This window comes from Haematobia irritans, chromosome 2, assembly GCF_050003625.1.
Source record: "Haematobia irritans isolate KBUSLIRL chromosome 2, ASM5000362v1, whole genome shotgun sequence".
Lineage (NCBI taxonomy): Eukaryota > Metazoa > Arthropoda > Insecta > Diptera > Muscidae > Haematobia > Haematobia irritans.
The window spans coordinates 221,575,637-221,602,310 of record NC_134398.1 but is presented as its reverse complement, the minus strand read 5'-3'; the positions used below and the strand labels follow the sequence as shown (position 1 = coordinate 221,602,310).

At 26.7% G+C, this 26,674-nt stretch overlaps 1 protein-coding gene across 3 annotated transcripts in view; it reads left to right on the top strand.

The window, feature by feature from the left end:
• Positions 1-26,674, top strand: part of LOC142227145 (calmodulin-lysine N-methyltransferase) — a 68,707-nt gene that overhangs the window by 7,741 nt on the left and 34,292 nt on the right. The window contains exons 1-2 of one of the 3 annotated variants that reach the window (XR_012719796.1): positions 9,076-9,478; positions 9,591-9,924. The exons of 1 other annotated variant lie outside the window; for it this stretch is intronic. The gene's annotated coding sequence lies outside the window, so the exon portion shown is untranslated. Of the gene's footprint in view, positions 1-9,075; positions 9,479-9,590; positions 9,925-26,674 lie in introns of those variants that run through there. One more of the 3 variants, XM_075297515.1, reaches the window with a different exon arrangement.

Sequence of the window (26,674 nt, the reverse complement as noted above, 5' to 3'; positions counted from 1 at the left end):
GTGTAAGCTGTTTGAAATATTTCATGTGTTGGTTGGTATTGGGAAATTTGACAAATGGGGAACACGCGACAAGAGGATAATAATATCTTTCCAACCATGTTGACAAAATTTTCTATATAAATAAAATTTTCACAACATTTTCTATAGAAATAAAATGTTGACAAAGTTATCTATAGAAATAAAATAAAAAAACTTTCTATAGAAATAAAATTTTGAAAAAGAAATGAAATGTTGACAAAATAAATAAAAAATTTAACAAAATTGTTTATAGAAATAAAATTTTGATAAAATGTTCTACAGCAAAAAAATTTTCTATAGAAATAAAATTAAAAAAAGCCATAATTTTTTTTTATAGAAATAAAATTTTGACAAAATTTTCCATAGAAATAAAATTTTGACAAAATTTTCTATAGAAATAAAATTTTGATAAAATTTTCTATTAAAATAAAATTTTGACAAAATTTTCTATTGAAATAACATTTTGACAAAATTTTCCATAGAAATAAAATTTTGACAAAATTTTCTATAGAAGTAAAATTTTAACTAAATATTCTATGGAAATAAAATATTGACAACTATTTTCTTCAAAAATAAAATTTTGACGAAATTTTCTATAGAAATAAAATTTTGACAAAATTTTCTATTTTGACAAAATTTTCCATAGAAATAAAATTTTGACAAAATTTTCCATAGAAATAAAATTTTGACAAAATTTTCTATAGGAATAAAATTTTGACTAAACTTTCTATAGAAATAAAATTTTGACAAAATTTTCTATAGAAGTAAAATTTTGACAAAATTTTCTATAAAAATAAAATTTTGAAAAAATTTCCCATAAAAATAAAATTTTCTATAGAAATAAAATTTTGATAAAATTTTCTATTGAAATAAAATTTTGACAAAATTTTGTCTATAGAAATAAAATTTTGACAAAATTTCCTATAGAAATAAAATTTGGACAAAATGTCCTATAGAAATAAAATTTTAACAAAATATCCTATAGAAATAAAATATTGACAGCAATTTTGACGAAATTTTCTATAGAAATACAATTTTGACAAAATTTTCTTTGGAAATAAAATTTTTACAACATTTTCGATAGAAATTAAATTTTGACAAAATTTTCGATAGAAATAAAATTTTGACAAAATTTTTACGAAATAAATAAATAAAGTTTTAATAAAACTTTCTATAGAAATAAAATTTTAATAAAATTTTCTATAGAAATAAAATTTTAAAAAAATTTTCTACAGAAATAAAATTTTAACAAAATGTTCTGTAGAAATAAAATGTTGTCAATATTTTCTGTAGAAATAAAATTTTGGCAAAATTTTCTATTGAAATAAAATTTGGACAAAACTTGCTATTGAAATAAAATTTTGTCTATAGAAATAAAATTTCGACAAAATTTCCTATAGAAATAAAATTGGGACAAAATGTCATATAGAAATAAAATTTTAATAAAATATTCTATAGAAATAAAATATTGACAACAATTTTCTTCAGAAATACAATTTGACGAAATTTTCTATAGAAATAAAATTTTGACAAAATTTTCTATAGAAATAAAATTTTTACAACATTTTCGATAGAAATTAAATTTTGACAAAATTTTCGATAGAAATAAAATTTTTACGAAATAAATAAATAAAATTTTAATAAAATTTTCTATAGAAATAAATTTTAATAAAATTTTCTATAGAAATAAAATTTTAACAAAATTTTCTACAGAAATAAAATTTTAACAAAATGTTCTGTAGAAATAAAATGTTGTCAATATTTTCTGTAGAAATAAAATTTTGTTAAATTTTTCTATAGAAATAAAATTAAAAAAAAAAAATCTATAGAAATAAATTTTTGTCAAAATTTTCTATAGAAATAAAATTTTAATAAAATTTTCTATAGAAATAAAATGTTAACAAAATTTTCTATAGAAATAAAATTTTGACAAAATTGTCTACAGAAATAAAATTTTGATAAAAAGTTTTAAAGAAATAAAATTTTGAAAACAATATTCTACAAAAATAAAATTGTGACAACAATTTTCTACAGAAATCAAATTTTTATAAAAAGTTCTATAGAAATAAAATTTTGAAAACAATATTCTACAGAAATAAAATTTTGACGAAATTTTCTATAGAAATAAAATTTTGACAAAATTGTCTACAGAAATAAAATTTTGACGAAATTTTCTATAGAAATAAAATTTTGACAAAATTTTCTATAGAAATAAAATGTTGACAAAATTTTCTATAGAAATGTTCACAAAATTTTCTATAGAAATAAAATGTTGAAAAAATTTTCTATAGAAATAAAATTTTGACAAAATTTTCTATAGAAATAAAATTTTGACAAAATTTTTACGAAATAAATAAATAAAATTTTAATAAAATTTTCTATAGAAATAAATTTTAATAAAATTTTCTATAGAAATAAAATTTTAACAAAATTTTCTACAGAAATAAAATTTTAACAAAATGTTCTGTAGAAATAAAATGTTGTCAATATTTTCTGTAGAAATAAAATTTTGTTAAATTTTTCTATAGAAATAAAATTAAAAAAAAAAATCTATAGAAATAAATTTTTGTCAAAATTTTCTATAGATATAAACTTTTAATAAAATTTTCTATAGAAATAAAATGTTAACAAAATTTTCTATAGAAATAAAATTTTGACAAAATTGTCTACAGAAATGAAATTTGGATAAAAAGTATAAAAATAAAATTTAGAAATAACATTTGACAAAATTTTCTATAGAAATAAAATTTTAACAAAATGTTCTGCAGAAATAAAATTTTGACAAAATTTTCTGTAGAAATAAAATTTTGACAAAATTTTCTATAGAAATAAAATTTTAACAACATTTTCTATAGAAATAAAATTTTTATAAAATTTTCTATAGAAATAAAATTAAAAAAAAAAATCTACAGAAATAAAATCTTGACAAAATTTTCTATAGAATAAAATTTTGACAACATTTTCTATAGAAATAAAATTTTGACAAATTTTTCTATAGAAATAAAATTTTGACAACATTTTCTATAGAAATAAAATGTTAACAAAATTTTCTATAGAAATAAAATTTTGACAAAATTGTCTACAGAAATAAAATTTTGATAAAAAGTTTTATAGAAATAAAATTTTGAAAACAATATTCTACAAAAATAAAATTGTGACAACAATTTTCTACAGAAATCAAATTTTTATAAAAAGTTCTATAGAAATAAAATTTTGAAAACAATATTCTACAGAAATAAAATTTGGACGAAATTTTCTATAGAAATAAAATTTTGACAAAATTGTCTACAGAAATAAAATTTTGACGAAATTTTCTATAGAAATAAAATTTTGACAAAATTTTCTATAGAAATAAAATGTTGACAAAATTTTCTATAGAAATGTTCACAAAATTTTCTATAGAAATAAAATTTTGACAAAATTTTCTATAGAAATAAAATTTTGACAAAATTGTTATATTTATAATTATCTATAGAAGTCAAATTTTGATCAAAATTCCTATAGATATACGGTTTTTGTAAAATTTTCTATGGATATAATATGTTCACCAAAATTTCTATCAAACATATCATTGTGAGTGTAGACATACATTTTGATACAAGGCCTCATCTCGTACACCCTTCACTATATTCTTAAACATTTGTCATACAGACATTTATGTTATGTATTGTCTGTGTATCCACTTCACGTGTATGTTTAAATTCGTATGCACATACTTACAAATTGTTGATGAACATTTTTAGCCATATTCAGAGTCGTCTAGGAAGAATTTGTATGAATGACATAGACCCAGGTTACCATAATGTTTGTGTTTGGAAATAGTTTGTTTTTTTTTAGCAGAAATGTAAAGTTCCTTTTAATATTTAATATTTTCATAGGTTTCCGTATTCTTCTTGATTACTTATTGATTTTTCTTATTTTTTTTATAAAATATTATGCTGTCATCTTTTTCCTGAGATCTGGCAACTATTGGTGTTTTTATTGGCAATGTTTTTAAAATGTATAATTATAAGAGTGATGATTTTTATTTTTGTATGAGTTTTTTTTATGAACGCCACGTAATTTGGCCTAGTCGACTTAGCATTTATATATGTTGCGTTTTTTGTTTTGTTGGTTATGGTTTTGAAGAGTTGTGTGCGATATGTCTACTGCATTTTTCAACGATTTTGGCTCTTTTCTTATTTTGGTTCTGATTTCGTAAAAAAAATAATGCAATCGATGTTGACTTTGCCTTTGCCATTGATGTTGTCATTTTATTGTAGATGGTTTTTACATGATCTACACAAGTTCTACAGTATTTATAAAAATAATCCATATATTTAATATTATTTATTGTAATATAGTAAAGTGTTTCATTTTATATATATCTTGAGGTAAGACTTTAATATAAAACTTAATATCATAGGGTAATATTTGCACACATGAAAATAATTAAGACTGAATTGCAATATATATTTAACGAAATTGTATCATCCCTGTATATTTCCAAAATCAATTACTGTATTCTGTTAGCAATAGAATTATGGCATTGATAATAATTCATGGAAAATTCATTTAAAAATTTTCAAGTATGAATTTTTCGTTAATTAATTCTTTAGTTACTTTTCCTATTTAAATCAACTAATTTCGCATTAATTACAATGTCCATCAAAGCAAAAATAAAATAATAATAAGATGCAAACGGGTTTGCACACATAAGCACAATTCACACCTGAAGAATTTAGTTTTTAGATGAAAGTGTTCGGCTTATGAAGTTTCTCAATATCAATTTGCTTTTAAAGGATTCATTAAATGTAATCCTGAAATATCTGCTTACTGTATTTACAACTTAACTTTCCTTGAAATTTCTCTTAATTTATTGCACTCACGAATACGTTAAATTCTCTAAGGAAACATAGATTCCACACTCGTTTATGCTCTTCACGAATTTTATATATCAGTTCTTATAAGGTTTCAGTAAAGTATTATGTTTTTGGATCGAAAAATCTTCAATATTTAATGTAAATAATATGATTAAAAAACTTTTTTCACAATTTTTCCATTTATTTAATATTCATATACAACGGCTAAACATAGGAAATAAGGCTTTGTGTAGGTGATGGACTCAGTCCTAGTTTAGGATTTATTTATTTTGTAATATGTGGTTTACCTTGTATTTTCGCCATATTAAAGTATTTCTTCTTTTCTTTCGTTTCGTGTGGCCTAGGTTTTACACTCACGGTTGCTACAATCGGTAGAATTCTACAAAAAATGCAAGATGGTTGGATGGAATTAGCACATTCCTCATCAGCATCCTCTACTTGCAGCAAAACTATCAATCAATTATCAGAACAAATTCTGGTAGTTCACCAAACCCAAAGTGAACCACACTTGAACCTTCCGAAAAAAGGTTTATGATAGTCGGCTTTTGCGGAAAAAATCTTTGTACAAACATTTCTCTTCTCCCTTGCCAAGTTCAAATCATCGATTTGAGTGCAGTTAGCTGGGTTTATTTTGAGCGTGCTTCTTACTTCATTCGTTTTGTTTTGTTATTGTAATTTTGACAAAATTTGCTATAGAAATAAAAATTTAACAAAATTTTTATAAAATTAAATTTTTTAAAAGATTTTCTATAGAAATAAAATTTTGACAAAATTTTCGTTGGGAAAAAAGTTCTGTTAACATTTTCTGAAGAAATAAAATTTTGACAACTTTTTTTATAAAAATAAAATTTTGATAAAATTTCCTATAGAAATAAAATTTTGACAACATTTTCTATAGATTATGACAACATTTTCTATACAAATAAAATTTTCACAAAATTGTCTAAAGAAATAAAATTTTAACAAAATTTTCTATAAATAAAATTTTGACAAGATTTTCTATAGAAATAAAATTTTGACAAAATTTTCTAAAGGAATAAAATTTTGACAAAATTTTCTATAGAAATAAAATTTTGACAAAATTTTTTACAGAAATAAAATTTTGACATAATTTTCTTTGGAAAAAAAGTTCTGTTAAAATTTTGAGAACTTTTTTTTATAAAAATAAAATTTTGACAAAATTTTCTATAGAAATAAAATTTTAACAAAATTTTTATAAAATTAAATTTTTTAAAAAAATTTCTATAGAAATAAAATTTTGACAAAATTTTCTATAGAAATAAAATTTTGACAAAATTTTCTATAGAAATAAAATTTTGACAAAATTTTCTATAGAAATAAAATTTTGACAAAATTTTCTTTGGAAAAAAAAGTTCTGTTAACATTTTCTGAAGAAATAAAATGTTGGCAACTTTTTTTATAAAAATAAAATTTTGACAAAATTTTCTATACAAATAAAATTTTGACAAAATTTTCTATAGAAATAAAATTTTAACAAAATTTTCTATAGAAATAAAATTTTGATAAAATTTTCTAAAGGAATAAAATTTTGACAAAATTTTCTTAGAAATGAAATTTTGACAAAATTTTCTACAGAAATAAAATTTTGACAAAATTTTCTTTGGAAAAAAAGTTCTGTTAAAATTTTCTGAAGACATAAAATTTTGACAACTTTTTTTATAAAAATAAAATTTTCACAAAATTTTCTATAGAAATAAAATTTTGGCAAAATTTTTTCTATAGAAATAAAATGTTGACAACATTTTCTATAGAAATAAAATTTTGACAACATTTTCTATAAATATAAAATTTTCACAAAATGTTCTATAGAAATAAAATTTTGACAAAAGTTTCTAAAGAAATAAAATTTTGACAAAATTTTCTATAGAAATAAAATTTTGACAAATTTTTCTTTGGAAAAAAGTTCTGTTAAAATTTTCTGAAGAAATAAAATTTTGACAAATTTTTTTATAAAAATAAAATTTTGACAAAATTTTCTATAGAAATAAAATTTTGACAAAATTTTTTCTATAGAAATAAAATTTTGACAACATTTTCTATAGAAATAAAATTTTAACAACATTTTCTATAACAATAAAATTTTGACAAAATTTTCTATAGAAATAAAATGTTGACAAAATTTTCTATAGAAATAAAATGTTAACAAAATTTTTATAAAATTAAATTTTTTACAAAATTTTCTATAGAAATTAAATTTTGACAAAATTTTCTATAGAAGTAAAATTTTGACAAAATTTTCTTTAGAAAAACAGTTCTGTTAAAATTTTCTGAAGAAATAAAATTTTGACAACTTTTTTTATAAAAATAAAATTTTGACAAAATTTTCTATAGAAATAAAATTTTGACAAAATTTTTTCTATAGAAAGAAAATTTTGACAACATTTTCTATGGAAATAAAATTTTGACAACATTTTCTATAAAAATAAAATTTTGACAAAATTTTCTATAGAAATAAAATTTTGACAAAATTTTCTATGGAAATAAAATTTTGACAAAATTTGCTACAGAAATAAAATTTTGACAAAATTTTCTATAGAAATAAAATTTTGACAAAATTTTCTACAGAAATATAATTTTGACAAAATTTCTATAGAACTGGCTCGAATGACAACTGTTTTTTTCCCTCATTGTATTTTCACCCAAATGATAGCGTCATTTCATGTTATTGAAGTTATAGTTACCATTTAATAGATAGAAATCTTTCTTAACTAACGGCACACATGTATATGATTGACACTATAGAGAAATATTATCTAGAGCCAAGGAATTTTTAAAATTTTAATGAATTCTCAGGCCAACAATTTTAATACTAATTTTCATTCGAATGGGTATTGGTAGGATTTACAGAAACAGAGCATAGTAGGATTTGCACACATACATTTGATTCACACCTCATGTAAATATTTCTTGGAAGAAAGCTTTTGCCATTTGTAGTTTCCAAATATCGGTTTGGATAACAAAGATTTTTTTTTTCAAAATAATATATTTTGTTATTCCTTTAAAGTATGCATACCGTGTTTGGACATTTTCTTAAAACACGGAGTTTTGTAAAGCTCGTGTCTGATCGTAAAAATAATAAAATGAATTTAGTTCTGATTTTGTCTCTAAGTATATAGATGGATTATTTTGACATGATGTTGAAATGCCTGATAGTTAAACTATATACACACACACACAAAAATTTTCTGAGTCAATCACGAAATTAATTGATTCAATTAACTTTTTAAATGAAATGTCTTCAATCACAGATATGATATGTGTATCAATTAAAAAATTAATTGATACTATTAATATTTGTGATTGATTAAGAAATTTGTGGAATCAATTAAATTTTTGATTGAATATTTTTTACGACTCATTTAAGACATTAATTAGAAAAATTTTTGAGAAATTTTCTTCTGTGTACCGAATATGATAGGAATTGGAAATCTATCTCAAGTGAATGCACACACGCAAATTGGTTACACTATAACGAAATAATAACTATAGGCTATTAAGCCCCACATATGATTTCGCTATATCAATTCTTATACATCTTTAGTAATTGAATTATTTTTAAAGTCATATGCAAATGGCATATTCCCCAGAAGGATTTGCACATATGACGTTGCTTCACACCCTCTGCAAATATTTGTTGCGTGGTAGCACTGCGTATTTGTAGTTTCCCATTACCAGTTCGGATAATAATATGCAGCCCGATTACTATGTTCACAAATTGAATGGTATATAAATTTCACTTAACTTATTGCACACACTAAAATTATTTACATGGTCAATAAAAAATATCATAGTCACTTCTCGTTTGTAGAAGACTTAATTAATTCTTTTATTTTAAAATTTTAACGATTATCCAATAGTAATAACTTAATTTTTTTATATATATTCAAAATTCATATAACAACTCTTATACACATACTTTATATCATAAGTGTAAATATGAATGCAGCAATGAGTATATCATCATTTTCATACAACAGCCGCAGTCGTTTGTTGTTACCCCAATGTCGCATACTTGTACCCCATTGCGCCAATCAACCGACCAACCAGTCGGCAGTCTGCCAGCCAACCCGTCAACCTGCACTAACCTGCCACCATCATCAGCAATAGAGCAAAGACAGACAGCAAAGAATGGTTACGACCAATTTTAGTTAAAGTTTCTGCAGTGCACCATTCCGTCTTCTTAATGTATTCCTTAGTCCGAGTGCGGTAGATGAGATTACAAGTTGTTTGAATTTTTCTATTCCGTTTTTGATTTGGTCAATAAGTGTTTTTTTGTCCCTTTGGCCACAAAGAAAATTTGTGTGTGCGTATTTTCTTTTGGGAAATTTCTATAAGACTTTGTAGCAATGAAAGATATTTCTATTCGAGAGTTAATGGAAGTGTTGAGTTTGGCGGATAATTGTGCACGGTCGGTCATGTATGGATGCACATGATTTGTGAATACATTTCACGGTTTGTTGGGGTTCGTTGTCTACATTAGCTAACAGCTGTTGAATAGGCCAGCATTTCCATAAGGAATTTATGAATGGTTAATTTGATCTCTGCCATTGAAAGGGAATTTGTTTTGCCATTTAATTGTGAGTAATTACAAAAACAAAATAAGAAAACAATTTAAATTTGTTTTTAAATATTTATTCGGAAACAATGACTAAACTTTTTGCTGTACCCTATTCTCCACCGCAACTAAAGACAAATGCCATTAATTAAAAAAATGGAAAAAAGTCAAGAATTCCCTGAAAGGCAATGGACAACAAATTAAATAAATAACTTTTTGAGTGGAAGCAAGGAAGGAAGCTAGCGTTGAAACAATTATGTGAATTTTATTTATATGAAAATATTTTGATAAACTCGAAAGTTGTTTGACCCATGATGACTATACAATGGATTGTGTTCAGTGGCTTATGACTTTGCGAGACCTTAACTCGGAAACATTTTTGATAAATTTCCCCATTAATTTAAAGAGTATTATTTCCAAAGGTTACAAATTTGTAGAAATAAATGAAGTGGATACAAAATTCAACAATATTTTGTCTAACAAAGTTATTACAATTTTGTCAAAATGTTATTTCAATAGAAAATGTTGTCTTAATTTTATTTCTATAGAAAATATTGTTAAAATGTTTAATTCTATTATCCTATTTCTATAAATAATTTTGTCAAAATTATATTTTTATGGAAAAACTATGTAATTCTGTATTGCTATAGAAAATTTAGTCAATATTTTTAATTCAATCGAAATTTTTGTCAAAGTTTTATTTATAGAGAAAATTTTGTCGAAATTTTATTTCTATAGAAAATTTTGTCAAAATTTTATTTCTATAGAAAATTTTGTAAAAATTTTCTTCTATAGAAAATTTTATCAAAGTTTTATTTCTATAGAAAATTTTGTTAAATTGTTTTTTTGTATAGAACATTTTCAACAAATTTTATTTCTATAGAAAATCATGTCAAAATTGTTTTTTTTTTTTTTTGTATAGAAAATTTTCTACAAATTTTATTTCTTCAGAAAATCATGTCAAAATTTTACTTCTATAGAAAATGCTGTCCAAATTTTATTTCAATAGAAAATTTTTGTCAAAATTTTATTTCTCTTGAAAATTTTGTCAAAATTTTATTTCCATATAAAATTATGTAAAAATTTTATTTCCATATACAATTTTGTCAACATTTTATTTCCATATAAAATTTTGTCAAAATTTTATTTCTATAGAAATTTTGTTGAAATGTTTATTTCTCTCGAAAATTTTGTCAAAATTGTATTTCTACAGAAAGTTTTGTCAAAATGTTTATTTCTATAGAAAATTTTTGTCAAAATTTTATTTCTATAGAAAATTTTGTTAAAAGTTTATTTCTATAGAAAATTTTGCCAAAATTCTATTTCTATATACAACTTTGTCAAAATTTTTTAATTTTATAGAAAATTTTGTCAAAATTTTATTTCGATAGAAAATTTTATCAAACTTTCATTTCTATAGAAAATTTTGTCAATATGTTATTTCTATACATTTTTTTTAAATTTTATTTCTACAGAAAATTTTTTTAAAATTTTAAATTCTATAGAAAATTTTGTCCATTTTTTTTAATTTTGTCAAAATTATAAATTAATGGTCAAAATTGTATTTCTATAGAAAAGTTTTATTTCTATAGAAAATTTTGTTACTTTTTTTAATTTTAAAGAAAATCTTGTCAGAATTGTATTTCTATAGAAATAAATTTTAATAACAGTTTATTTCTATAGAATATTTTGCCAACATTTTGAATTCTATAGAAAACCGTGTTAAGATTTTTAATTCTGTTGAAAATTTTGTCAAAATTTTTAATTCTATAGAAAATTTTGTCAAATTTTTTGATTTTATAGAAAATGTTGTCAAAATTTTATTTCTATAGAATTTTTTTCAACATTTTTAAATTTTTAGAACATTTTGTCAATTTTTTTATTTGATAGAAAATTTTCTACAAATTTTATTTCCATAGAAAATTTTCTAAAAATTTTAATTCTATAGAAAATTTTGTCAAAATTTTATTTCGATAAAAATGGTTATCAAAATTTCATTTCTATAGAAAATTTCCTCAAAATTTCATTTCTATAAAATTTTTGTCAAATTTTTTAATTTAAAAAAAATTTTGTCAAAGTTGTATTTCTATAGAAATAAATTTTGACGACATTTTATTTCTATAGAGTATTTTGCCAACATTTTTAATTCTATAGAAAAGCTTGTTAAAATGTTTAATTCTATAGAAAATTTTGTCAACATTTTTAGTTCTATAGAAAATTTTGTAATTTTTTTTTAATTTTATAGAAAATTTGGCAAAATTTTATTTCTATAGAAAATGTTGTCCAAATTTTATTTCTCTCGAAAATTTTGTCAAAATTTTATTTCTCTTGAAAATTTTGTCAAAATTTTATTTCTCTTGAAAATTTTGTCAAAATTGTATTTCTATTTGTTTCTCCTAAAAATTTGACAAAATTTTATTTCTATAGAAACTTTTGTTAAAATTTTATTTCTATAGAAAATTTTGACAAAATTGTATTTCTACAGAAAGTTTTGTCAAAATGTTTATTTCTATAGACAATTTTTGTCAAAATTTTATTTCTATAGAAAATTTTGTTAAAAGTTTATTTATGTAGAAAATTTTGACAAAATTTTATTTCTATATGAAATTTTGTCAAAATTTTTAATTTTATAGAAAATTTTGTCAAAATTTTATTTCGATTGAAAATTTTATCAAACTTTCATGTCTATAGAAAATTTTGTCAAAATTTTATTTCTCTACAAAATTTTTTTAAATTTTATTTCTACAGAAAATTTTTTTTGTCCATTCTTTTAATTCTATGGAAAATTTTGTCAAAATTGTATTTGTATAGAAAAGTTTTATTTCTATAGAAAATTTTGTCAACATTTTTATTTCTATAGAAAATTTTGTAAAATTTTTGAATTTTAGAGAAAATCTTGTCAAAATTGTATTTCTATAGAAATAAATTTTGATAACAGTTTATTTCTATAGAATATTTTGCCAACATTTTGAATTCTATATTTTGAATTCTATAGAAAAGCTTGTTAAGTTTTTTAATTCTGTTGACAATTTTGTCAAAAATTTTTAATTCAGTTGAAAATTTTATCAAAATTTGTAATTCTATAGAAAATTTTGTCAAATTTTTAAATTTTCTAGAAAATGTTGTCAACATTTTATTTCTATAGAAAATTTTGTCAATGTTTTTAATTCTATAGAAAATTTTGTCAATTTTTTTTATTTGATAGAAAATTTTTTACATATTTTATTTCATAGAAAATTTTCTAAAAATTTTAATTGTATAGAAAATTTTGTCAAAATTTTATTTCTACAAATTTGTTTATCAAAATTTCATTTCTATAGAAAATTTTCTCAAAATTTCATTTCTATAAAATTTTTGTCAAATTTTTTAATTTTAAAGAAAATTTTGTCAAAGTTTTATTTCTATAGAAATAAATTTTGACGACATTTTATTTCTATAGAATATTTTGCCATCATTTTAAATTCTATAGAAAATTTTGTCAACATTTTTAGTTCTATAGAAAATGTTGTCAATTTTTTTAGTTCTACAGAAAATTTGTCAACATTTTATTTCTATAGATATAAAATTTTGACAACATTTTCTATTAAAATAAAAAATTGATTGATTTCAGCTTAAAACCATGCATTGACTAAACTACAAGTGTAGCTTAACCAACAGAGGAAAAGAATGTTTGTCAAATTTATTTGTTTGTCAAATTTACAAACAACAACAATGATTAAAGAAAAAACCAACAATAACAAAACAAAACGAAGGAAAAAAGAGGAAGCACGCTCAAAATAAACCCAGCCAACTGCACTCAAATCAATGATTTGACGGTGGCAAAGGAAAATAGATATGTTTGTAGGAATTTATTTCGGCATAAGCCGCCTATGGTGTAAACCTTTTTCGGAAGGTGCAAGTGTGGTTCACTGCCTGAATTTATTCTGATAATTGGTTGATAGTTTTGCTGCAAGTAGAGGATGCTGATGAGGAATGTGGTAATTCCGAAACGTGCGTTCATCCAACCATCTTGCAGTCTATAGGGCTTTGCCCAAATAAATTTGACAAACATTCTTTTCCTCTGTTGGTTAAGCTACACTTGTAGTTTAATCAATGCATTGTTTTAAGCTGAAATCAAAAACAACAACCAAACTTTTTTTTGACAAAATGCTATTTGAATAGAAAATTGTTGTCAAAATTTTATTTTTATAGAAAATTATGCCAAATTTTTATTTCTATAGCAAATTTTGTCAAAATTTTATTTCTATAGAAAATTTTGTCAAAATTCTATTTCTATAGAAAATTTTGTCAAATTTTTATTTCTATAGAAAATTTTGTCAAAATTTTATTTCTATAGCAAATTTTGTCAAAATTTTATTTCTATAGAAATTTTTGTCAACATTTTATTTCTATAGAAAATTTTGTCAAAATTTTATTTCTATAGAAAATTTTGTCTAAATTTTATTTCTATAGAAAATTTTGTGAAATTTTTATTTCTATAGAAAATTTTGTCAAAGGTTTTTTTCTATAAAATTATTTTAAAATTTTTATTTCTATAGAAAATTTTATTTGTTCGGGTATACATTTTGCAATTGCTTCTCAACACCCCTCGTATTTTCTTTGAGATTTCGCAAATTGTTGTGTGATAAGGCTAGTATGATGGTGAGAAGTGGTGGGGTCGTATTACCCCTCGTAATAACTTGACAGTTCATAACCACAACATTACTCAAATAATAATCATTCTCACAAATACCACCTGTCATTTGAGGGAGGGCTAGGGAAGATCTTCTTCAATGAGCAGATAGAAGGCATGGAGACAGAAAGGCATTCGGACTGTTTAACATCGACGAAAGGCCAACAAGATTTATCTGTCTGTCATTTGACTTAGTTGAAATTTAACATTCCGGATAATCGCTTAGACAACGCGAAAAGTGGAAGAAACCAAAAAGAAAAAAGAATTTCTGTTTTATATTATTTTATGACACATGTGAGCATAAAGAATAAGAAGCCAATATATCGCAAAAGATTAAAACAAAAATTACGATACATTTTCTAATCCTATTGTAATTCTTAATTTATTTAGCTTAAGGTTAAAGAATCAACTTTATAATTCGAGAGTGCACCGGGTCTGTCCATCTACTTCTTGATCACAAATTACTCACTGAAAAATATTGACTTAACAATAAAGATTATCACCGATGTTCTGCTTTATTTTTATATTTAATTTACATTGATCCACACATTCCTTAAGAAGAATGTGATATAAATGAGATCCTACTTTTGGCCAAATTAAGGAGGTAAAATTGGTAAAATATCTTTAGCGCTATACGAAGTTCAAGACTTTAGTAAAATTGTGTACTTCATTTGTATGAAACGTTTTTCCCATAATGCCATGAGAGTAGACTAAAAATAATTAGAATAAGGAACATTTTTTTGAAAGCATTAGCTAAAATCAAAAACAAAAATTTACTTAGATCCAAAGATTAAGAATTAAGGGTTTTGGTATTGATTCCGAGCCAAAGATGCGGCTTCTTTAAAATAAAGAGATTTTTTACGGACCTGCCTGGCTTTAAATCTAGGATCAATAAAATTAAAATTGGATACAGATCTCATTCATCGAGTTTTTATTTTCTTTTTGCGATATATTATTTATGTACAAACAAATTCCAATTTCAAAATCCAAATTGTGCCAGGTACTTCAAAGTAAAAACAGTTTTCTTAATCCTAAAATAAGTCTTAGCCTATATTTGAAGCTAGTTTATCTTAAATTCAAAAATGCAATATTCAACTGACGATTTCTTTAAATTAAAAATGCTTTTCTTTATTTTAAGGAAAATTTGCCTTCAATTATCTACAACTTCAGCAGAGAGACGCAAAATTTCAAGATTTGTGTTCTATATTTAATGAAAAAAGTTTTGAAGCAAGGATTATAAACTTTCTTTTAATTAAAATGTCATTGTTTTAAAGAATTTTGTCCTTAGCATTGCGTAAATTTTGAGTCCTAAAATTTAAGTTTCATAATCTTCCATATTAGGTCAATATTATTTTCAGTATAAAATCAATTAATTTCCATGATCTAAATAAAAATTAAATTGCCTATTGAAATTTTTGTTGACTTTTTCTTGAAGATAGTAAGAAAGAAACCAACTTTTTAGGACACAAGATCAAGGACAAAATTCTTAAAAATAAATGAATCGAATTAAAAAAAGTCTTTTAAAGTTTTTTTTTAAAAACTATTCTACAATTCTTTAAAATAGAATTTATAAAAAAATTAAATTAGAACAATCAAAATAATCTACACTCAAAAAAAGTGTACTTGGATCCAAAGATTTTAACCTTCCCTTAAGGATATTTTGCCAACATTTTTCATTCTACAGAAAAACTTGTTAAAATTTTTAATGCTATTGCAAATTTTGTCAAAATTTTTAATTCTATAGAAAATTTTTTCAAATTTTATTTCTTAGCAAAATTTTGTCAAAATTTTTATTTCTATAGAAAATTTTGTCAATTTTCTCAATTTCCAAGAAAATTTTGTCAAAGTTTTATTTCTATAGAAATAAGTTTTGACAACATTTTATTTCTATAGAATATTTTGTCAACATTTTTAATTCTATCTTTTCTATAAAATTAAAAATGTTGGCAAAATATTGTTATAATTTTTAATTCTATAGAATATTTTGCCAACATTTTTAATTCTATAGAAAATTTTGTCAAATTGTTTAATTCTACGGAGAATTTTGTCAACATTTTATTTCTATAGAAAATTTTGTCACAATTTTTAATTCTATAGAAAATTTTGTCCAAATTTTATTTCTAAATTGTATTTCTATAGATATTTTTTTCAAAATTTTAGAAGCTTTTCTATAGAATTAAAAATTTTTAGAACACCCAAAATAATCTACACTCACAAAAAAGTTTACTTAGATCCAAAGATTTTGACCTTACCTTAAGGATTTTGTACACTCAAAAAAAAAGTGAACTCTCTATTTCACTAAAGCCATATTAACTTTATAGTAGTTCATAGAATCATTATGTTTGGAAAAAGTTTATTTTAGTCAAATAATTTTTTGCGTATGTTAGTTAAATGAACTAAGAAACGGGAAAAAGTTATACACAAATAAAGCATAAAGATTTCCTAATTTCGTATTTCTTACAAAATAGTTCATTATTTCTTTAAATTTGTAAATTTTACCAAAAATGTGTCCATCATGAACTTCGTATGTCACTAAAGACATTCTTGCAATTTTGAACTCCAAGATTTCTCTTAAAACTACAAAATTTTCTTTAACTACTGAAAAAAATTAGTTATGTCTAATAAATTTTCTTGAATTTGTCGAAAAATATTTACTTATTTTTGCCATATCGGAGTGATGCCAGCGCTTGTAATACCGTTTAGTTAAAATTTTCTAAAAAAGTTCCAAATTTTCTAATATTAATCGAAAGTTATCTTTCCTGGTGGGTTCACTGTTTTTTCAGTGTATATTTATTTCGAGCCAAAGATGCGGCTTCTTTAAAATACAGAAATTTTTTATCGACCTATCTGGCTTTAAGTCTAGGACCAATAAAATTAAAATTAGGATATAGATCTCATTTATCAAATTTTCATTCTCTTTTCGAAAATTTATTTCTATAGAAAATTTTCTCAAAATTATATTTCTATAGAAAATTTTGTCAAAATTTTATTTTCATAGAAAATGTTGTCAAAAGTTTATTTATATAAAATAGAATTTATGAAAAAAATTAAATTAGAACAATCAAAATAATCTACACTTAAAAAAAATTACTTTTATCCAAAGATTTTGACCTTCCCTTAAGGATTTTGGTATTGATTCCGAGCCAAAGATGAAAGTTTTTAGCGACCTATCTGGCTTTAAATGAAAATACTAATCTCATTTATAAAAATTTCGTTCTCTTTTGGCGGTTTATTAATAAAGGTACTCACGTAGAAACAAATGTCAGTTAAAAAATCCAAATTATAACAGATACTTCAAAGTAAAAATGTTTTCTTAATTCCAAAAAAACTTTAAACCAAAGACGCTAAATCCTTAAAGTAAGTCTTAGCCTATATTTGAAGCGTTTTTTATCTTAAATCTAAAGTTTCAATATTTCAGTTAATTTAAGGACAATTTCTTGAAATCAAAAATATATATGGAAAATTAGCCTTAGTTCAAAGGCATGTTAATTTAATGGAGAGACGCAAATTTTCAAAATTTGTGTCCTAAATTTAATGAAAACAAATTGTTTGTAGCAATGATTATAATTTAATTATTTTAAAGAAATTTGTCATTAATATTTTGTAAATTTCGCATCCTTAAATTTAGGTTGTGTAATCTTTAATATCACGTAAATATTTTTTTCAGTGTAGCTGAAAGATTTTCTCCTAATTTAATATGAAGTAGATTTTTCATGGTACTTATTGAGTGTAATTGACCTTTAGCCTTTTTATTTATTCTTTTGCTAAAAAAAGATATGAGTGGGTCTAGAGCATTTTTTCTTGATTCCTTGCTTAAATGTAAGCAATCCAACTTTTATTAGTCTATTTGACATGAAACGTGTTAAACCTCTAATTTCCTTTGTAGTTAGCAAAGTAATTTAGCAAACTGCGCCAAGTGTCAAAAGTCATGTCAAATTGTGACATGGCAAGCAACCCAACTAACCCACTTGTTCTCTGGCTGACGGAATGAATGAAATTGAATTCCTAACACTGCTGCTCCAATGCGTGTTTGTGGCTACCGAAACGTAAATGTCAAATCACCAACCGTTTTAATTGTGCATTTGAAATGGGTACATACCTAGACATTTAGAGGATTTTCTAGGTATTTATTTTACAAAGCTAATATTTGAATACAATTAGATATGCAGGACATGCGATGACATCAATTTACAAATAATTATAGGGTCTGACTATGAAATACAATATTGCCAGAACAAATAAGAATCTCTGTTTCCGCCTACCTCCTTTGTCGTCCTATTATTTTCTATTTTTTTCCTATTTTTTTTTTTAATTTTATATCATTTCTCTGTGATTTAAAATTTATTGTTTCCTTTCCATGTTTACAAGAGTCACATTTGCCAAATACATTGTCTGGTATTTCGTTGACTAACACAAAAGTAACAATTCATTGATTTATGTATATTTGCTTTTGATTTGTTTGGTATTATTTTGTATAAATATTGGACTCATATACAAATCAACAACGGACCATTATTGAGAATTTATTTGGACTTTTTCTTCACAACTATCATATTTAGTATTGAATCCAGAGGAGAAAATAAGGAATAGGTAAGAATGATATCAACTCTTATTTGGATTTCTGTTGATTGTAATGAAAACTTCTTATACACAAACAAAAACTCATTGAATTGAGCCAATTTTAATATTATAATTAAATATTTTCATTGAAACAATGATAGTAATAGCTTTGTGATTAACGAAAGGTGAAGACAAGACAATTGTTTACAGGTAATGCCCAAGGTAGTCAATTGGTTTCCTTGTACTGACAAGCCCATGTTACATTAATCTGTTTTTTTTTTGCATTAAAAGTAATCGAGAATTAGATATTTATTTACTTTTTTAAATGTTCTACAAGTGCGGAACTAATCCCATTTGTAGCGTGTACTGTACTTATAATATCCTATTCAATAGAAGGATATAATAAGTTGCTCCCGGGCCACCAGGAAAGATAACTTTCGATTAATTTTAGAAAATTTGGAACTTTTTTAGAAAATTTTAACTAAACGGTATTACAAGCGCTGGCATCACTCCGATATGGCAAAAATAAGTAAATATTTTTCGACAAATTCAAGAAAATTTATTAGACATAACTAAATTTTTTCAGTAGTTAAAGAAAATTTTGTAGTTTTAAGAGAAATCTTGGAGTTCAAAATTGCAAGAATGTCTTTAGTGACGTACGAAGTTCATGATGGACACATTTTTGGTAAAATTTACAAATTTAAAGAAATAATGAACTATTTTGTAAGAAATACGAAATTAGGAAATCTTTATGCTTTATTTGTGTATAACTTTTTCCCGTTTTTTAGTTCATTTAACTAACATTCGCAAAAAATTATTTGACTAAAATAAACTTTTTCCAAACATAATGATTCTATGAACTAATATAAAGTTAATATGGCTTTAGTGAAATAGAGAGTTCACTTTTTTTTGAGTGTATGATTTACTGCAAACATACACAGTCTCACATAAGTTTACATACCCTTGAGGTTTTTACCTTATAACTAAACATGTTTCTTGTTGTTGTTTACAATCCAGACTAAAAACATCTTCTTGAAAATGGACAAATACTTTGTTTTTTCAAATTAATTTACAAAATCTAAAGCATATATATGCATATTTTATTATATTTTAATAATTAAAGAAAATACAATTTCTTAAACCGTATGTAAACTTGTGTAAGACTGTGTACATTCCCCTATTTTACACTAATGCTCAAAAGTGCTAGGTGTGAAAGATATGTCCAAATGGAATATACATTAAATGGAGGGATCAATTATCATAGTTTCATATTTGTTCATAAATGTGAAGCTGTGGTGGTAAACAGGAACGCGGTTTAGCCCAACCTAAATGAATGCGTAAAGATTGACGTAAGTCTTATTGTACTTCGTTTTTACACGCAAAAAAATAATTCTTCCCTCCCAAACGAAATTGTATACAAACAGTGATCGTTTCTCATTTGCTTTTCGCTGTAAGGAAGTTTTTTTTTGGAAGAAAAGTATATAAATTTTGTGATAAACGTTTATTCTTTTCCAGGATGTAGAAACAATTTTATAAAGACTAACCTACAAAAAAAAAAAAACAAGTATATACGGCCGTAAGTTCGGACAGGCCGAAGCTTAAAGGGTGATACGGTCAAAATTTGGTCAATATAAACTTGACGTATTTCTTTCAATTTTGCATTTAAAAAACCTGAACACCCCTCATTTTGAAGGTGTGTGTGTAGAATGTTGCTCCTATCTTGATTTTGGTATTCACTCTTCAGTTGTCAAAATGCCGTCCAAGCAAGAAGAGCAGCGTATCAAAATTTTGCTCGCGCATCGCGAAAATCCGAGCTACTCGCACGCAAAGCTGGCAAAATCGCTAAAAGTTGCCAAATCAACCGTTACAAATATAATTAAAGTGTTTGGGGAACGTTTGTCTACAGCCAGGAAGTCTGGATCGGGGGAAATCGAAAACCGGAAGCCGCTGAGACGACAAAGAGAGTTGCCGGTAGTTTCAAGCGAAACCCTAACCTCTCTCTCCGAGATGCCGCAAATAAGCTGGGTGTATCGTCTACAGCCGTGCATCGAGCCAAAAAACGAGCCGGACTACCGACTTACATGATGGTAGTGACTCCAAATCGCGATGATAAACAAAATACGACGGCCAAAGCGCGATCCCGGAGGCTGTACACGACGATGCTGACGAAGTTTGACTGCGTGGTAATGGACGACGAAACCTACGTCAAAGCCGACTACAAGCAGCTTCCGGGACAGGAGTTTTATACGGCAAAAGGAAGGGGAAAGGTAGCAGATATATTCAAGCACATAAAACTGTCAAAGTTCGCAAAGAAATATCTGGATTGGCAAGCCATCTGTACCTGTGGCTTGAAAAGCAGCATTTTCATAGCTTCCGGGACTGTCAACCAAGAAATTTACGTGAAAGAGTGTTTGAATAAACGTCTGCTGCCTTTCCTGAAGAAACACGGTTGTTCCGTACTGTTTTGGCCGGATTTGGCATCTTGCCATTACGGTAAAAAGGACATGGAGTGGTGCGCCGCCAACAACGTGCAAGTGGTTCCCAAGGATAAGAACCCTCCCAACACGCCAGAGCTCCGCCCAATTGAGAAATACTGGGCTATTGTCAAGCGGAACCTAAAGAAGACCAAAAAACTGCTAAGGACGAGCAGCAGTTCAAGGCAAACTGGCTTTCTGCGGCGAAGAAGGTGGACAAGGTGGCTGTACAAAATCTGATGGCAGGTGTCAAGCGTGAGGCCCGGCAATTCGGATTTGGAAAAGCGAAAGCCTAACTGAATATTTTTCCTGAATTTTATACTAATTGAACTTGAAAAAGAAATTTAATTTGATTTTTTAAATAAACGATTTCACCGATTTACACGCGTTTTCCCTTGACCAAATTTTGACCTTTATGTACCCTCCACCATGGATTGCGTAGAAACTTCTACGAAAGACTGTCATCCACAAATTTCAACTCATTCGGATGAAATTTTCTCCTCCAAGAGGCTCCAAAACCAAATCTCGGGATCGGTTTATATGGGGGCTATAAATGATTATGGACTGATATGGACCACTTTTGGCATGGTTGTTAAATATCATATACTACCACCACGTACCAAATTTCAACCAGATCGGATGAATTTTGCTTCTCCAAAAGGCACCGCAGGTCAAATCTGGCGATCGGTTTATATGGGAGCAATATATAATTATGGACTGATAGGAACCAATTCCTGCATGGTTGTTGGATATCATATACTAACATCACGTACCAAATTTCAACCAAATGGGAAGAATTTTGCTCTTCCAAGATGCTCCGGAGGTCAAATCTGGTGATCGGTTTATATGGGGGCTATATATAATTATGGGCCGATGTGGACCAATTTTTGCATGGTTGTTAGAGACCATATACTAACACCATGTACCAAATTTCAGCCGGATCGGATTAAATTTGCTTCTCTTAGAGGCTCCGCAAGACAAATCTGAGGGTCCGTTTATATGGGGGCTATACGTAAAAGTGGACCGATATGGCCCATTTGCAATACCATCCGACCTACATCAATAACAACTATTTGTGCCAAGTTTCAAGTCGATAGCTTGTTTCGTTCGGAAGTTAGCGTGATTTCAACAGACGGACGGACGGACGGACATGCTTAGATCGACTCAGAATTTCACCACGACCCAGAATATATATACTTTTTGGGGTCTTAGAGCAATATTTCGATGTGTTACAAACGGAATGACAAAGTTAATATATCCCCCATCCTATGGTGGAGGGTATAAAAATGTTTTCTTAAATCCAAAAAAAAAATTTAAATTAAAGACGCAAAATCCTCAAAATAACGCGTAGCCTTTATTTGAAGCGTTTTTATCTTATATCTAAAGTTTCTTTAAATCAAAAATGTGTTTCTTTACTTGAAGGAAAATTAGTCTTAGTTCAAAGACATGGGTCTTTAACGGAGAGACGCAAATTTACAAAATGTGTGTCCTAAATTTAATGAAAAAAAATTTTTGAGGCAAAGATTATAAACATTATTTTAATTAAAAATTCATTATTTTAAAGAAATTTGTCCGTAATATTTTGTAAATTTCGCATACAAAAATTTAGGTTGTGTAATCTTTAATATCACGTAAATATTTTTTTCAGTGTGGATTTTATTGTATGGAAAAAACTATTTGCTACAAAATAAAGGGAGAGGCAATTCATTCCATGCAAAGCCGTCAACTTTAGGGAAATTTTTTTAATTGAATAATTCTTTAGACATTAAAATATATCAGAATTTTTCATTTTTGGGTTATTGTTACCTACATTAGTACATGGTATTACATGAGATACCAACCAATATGAATGTACATTTATGTTACAATACTTTGTTATCAGCTACTCTGTACTTACTTTACTGTTTTTATACCCACCACCATAGAATGGTGACGGGGTATAATAAGTTTGTCATTCCGTTTGTAACGCATCGAAATATCGATTTCCGACTATATAAAGTATATATATTCTTGATCAGGGAGAAATTCTAAGACGATATAAGCATGTCCGTCTGTCTGTCTGTCTGGCTGTCTGTTGTAATCACGCTACAGCATTCAATAATGGAGCTATCGTCCTGAAATTTGGCACAGAATCGTCTTTTGTCTGCGCGCAGGTCAAGTTCGAAGATGGGCTATTTCGGGCCATGTTTTGGTATAGCCCCCATATAAACCGACCTCCCGATTTGGGGTCTTGGGCTTATAGAAATCGTAGTTTTTATCCAATTTGCCTGAAATTTGAAATCTGGAGGTATTTTATGACCATAAAGAGGTGTGCCAAAAATGGTGAGTATCGGTCCACGTTTTGGTATAGCACCCATATAGACCGATCTCCCGATTTTACTTCCTGGGGCTTATAGAAACCGCAGTTTTTATTCAATTTACCTGAACTTGGAAATCTAGAGGTATTGTAGAACCACAAATACGTGTGCCAAAAATTGTGAGTATCGGTCCATATTTTGGTATAGCCCCCATATAGACCGATCTCCCGATTTTACTTCTTGGGCTTATAGAAACCGCAGTTTTTATTCAATTTATCTGAAATTGGAAATCTAGAGGTATTGTAGGACCATAAATATGTGTGCCAAAAATTGTGAGTATCGGTCCATATTTTGGCATAGCCCCCATATAGACCGATCTCCCGATTTGGAGTCTTGGGCTTATAGAAACCGTAGTTTTTATCCAATTTGTCTGAAATTGGAAATCTAGAGGTATTTTAGGACCATAAAGAGGTGTGCCGAAAATGGTGAGTATCGGTCCATATTTTGGTATAGCCCCCATATAGACCGATTTCCCAATTTTACTTCTTGGGCTTCTAGAATCCGAAGTTTTTATCCTATTTGCCTGAAATTGGAAATCTAGAGGTATTTTCGGGTCACAAAGAGGTGTGCCGAAAATGGTGAGTATCGGTCCATATTTTAGTATAGCGCCCATAAGAACGATCTCCCGATTTAACTCCTTGGGTTTCTAGAAACCGTAGTTTTTATCTAATATGCCTGAAATTGTAAATATTCTGGTATTTTAGGCTCACAAAAACGTGTATCGGATTAAGTTTTTATCGGTCCATTTGGTAATGCCTCCATATAGACCGACTTCACTTCTTGAGGGTGTAGAAGGCGCACTGATCATGAAAATTTCTTGAAACTCAATGTAAAATTTCCAGATTTTACTTCTACAGATTTAAGATTTCAAATCAAGACGTTATTTTATAATTTTCTTGCACACTTACAAGAGATGTTAATGATTCCTCTAAACCTCAAACAAAAATGGTTCTTATAAATCCAGAATCTGATATAGTCCTCATAGGTGAAATCTTTAAATTTATCTTCGGGAAGTGTCCTCAAGTCCTCAAGCCCTCCTGGAATTTCAAAGGAAACCCTAATATTTGGTTCATGGTGGTTGGTATTTAAGATTCGGCCCGGCCGAACTTACTGCTGTATATACTTGTTTTTTTTTTCACAGGAAGCACGTAACATATTTGTCGCAAAAATATTCTTTTCTCATCAAACATAACATGCTGACTGAGATCAGGTACATAACTTTCGAGAACATAATATGGTTGCAACAAACATGTTCCCAGTGAAAAAGTAATATGGTGCTCTTGCAACGTGTTTGGGGTGATCATATTCCTTCACTGCGTGTGTGATTGCTTTATATTTGGCTGGAAAATCGCAACCTTATTGCGAGCTTAAACATCTCAAAGTAAACAATTTGTTATGTATCGCACCATAAATCGTTATAATGATGCTGGTAGCGCCCAGGAGTATATAAACCTTTCAATGAACCCGTCTTGTCCTTACTGCTAAGTGATTCAACTTTCAAAATGGGTATATTCACATGAAAGAAAATTTTGTTGCACTAAGTTCAACTTGGAAATCTGAAGAAACTGAACAACTGAAGAAATCTTCAGAACCAATGAAAACCTCTTTAAATTTGTTGACTTTTTATATCTTGTCTAAAAGGCTAAAAGCGTTACAAAATATGAGCTTTTCCCAGAGCAATGACACATCATACAGATATCCTCCTATCAAGACTATTTTCTTACTTCGAAGGTTAGTGCGTAGTTACAGACAAACTTAAACTACCAATCCAATTTTGACCAACTTAAATTTCATATTCTACGTAAAAATACCTTCTAACCTTTTTTTCTTATTTTTTCAATGTCATCGTGCATCAATGTTGGTTTTGTTTTGTTTCCTTTTTAATACTCAGTGAAAATTAAAAGTTTTTATTCCCCAAATAAATTTTATGGCCAAACATACATTTTGGTGTAATTGAATCCTTGTAGTGGAAATTGTTATTGTGTTGTACTAACTTTAACCTCCCCATAAATGACTTTGTTTTAAGTACAAAAATTAAATTTTTATTTCTTCAATGAGTTTGAGTGAATACAAAAGTCTCAGGGGATACGGGCATGCGTTAAAGCTCCAATGGTATTTTATTCTATATTCAACGTTGAAGGTGTGTCCCTTCTGCAAACAAAAATCCATCCATCAGCACCGCCTTTCTGAAATGTTGCAAGGAAAAGTAATTAACACCAATTCACAAGTTGCTAATTATTTTTGGTCTTCAGTGTGTTTATGTGTGTGTGTGAGTGCAATCTTCATTCTTCCTGTCATTGCTATATGTAACCCACCCTTAGCGATTTCCGTTTCTGGTTTTTTTTATACCTGCGCCACACTGTGGAACAGGGTATTATAAGTTAGTGCATATGTTTGCAACACCCAGAAGGAGACGAGATAGACACATGGTGTCTTTGGCAATAATGCTCAGGGTGGGTCCCTGAGTCGATATAACCATGTCCGTCTGTCCGTCCGTCTGTCTGTGAACACATTTTTGTGATCAAAGTCTAGGCCGCAATTTAAGTCCAATCGCCTTCAAATTTGGCACATGTTCCTAATTTAGGTCAGAAAAGAACCCTATTGATTTTGGAATAAATCGGTTCAGATTTAGATATAGCTCCCATATATATCTTTCGCCCGATATGGACTTATATGGCCCCAGAAGCCAGATTTTTGGCCGAATTTCGTTGAAATTTTGCACTAGGAGTACAATTAGTAGTGTAGTCAAGTGTGCAAAATTTGAATGAAATCGGTTCAGATTTAGATATAGCTCCCATATATATCTTTCGCCCGATATGGACTTATATGGCCCCAGAAGCCAGATTTTTGGCCGAATTTGGTTGAAATTTTGCACTAGGAGTACAATTAGTAGTATAGTCAAGTGTGCAAAATTTGATTGAAATCGGTTCAGATTTAGATATAGCTCCCATATATATCTTTCGCCCGATATGGACTAATACGGTCCGTAAAGCCAGAGTTTTGGCCCAATTTGGTTGAAATTTTGCACAGGGAGTAGATTTAGCATTGTAGCTATGCGTATTAGTAGTATAGTCAAGTGTGCAAAATTTGGTTGAAATCGATTCAGATTTAGATATAGCTCCATTATATATATCTTTTGCCCTATATGCACTTAT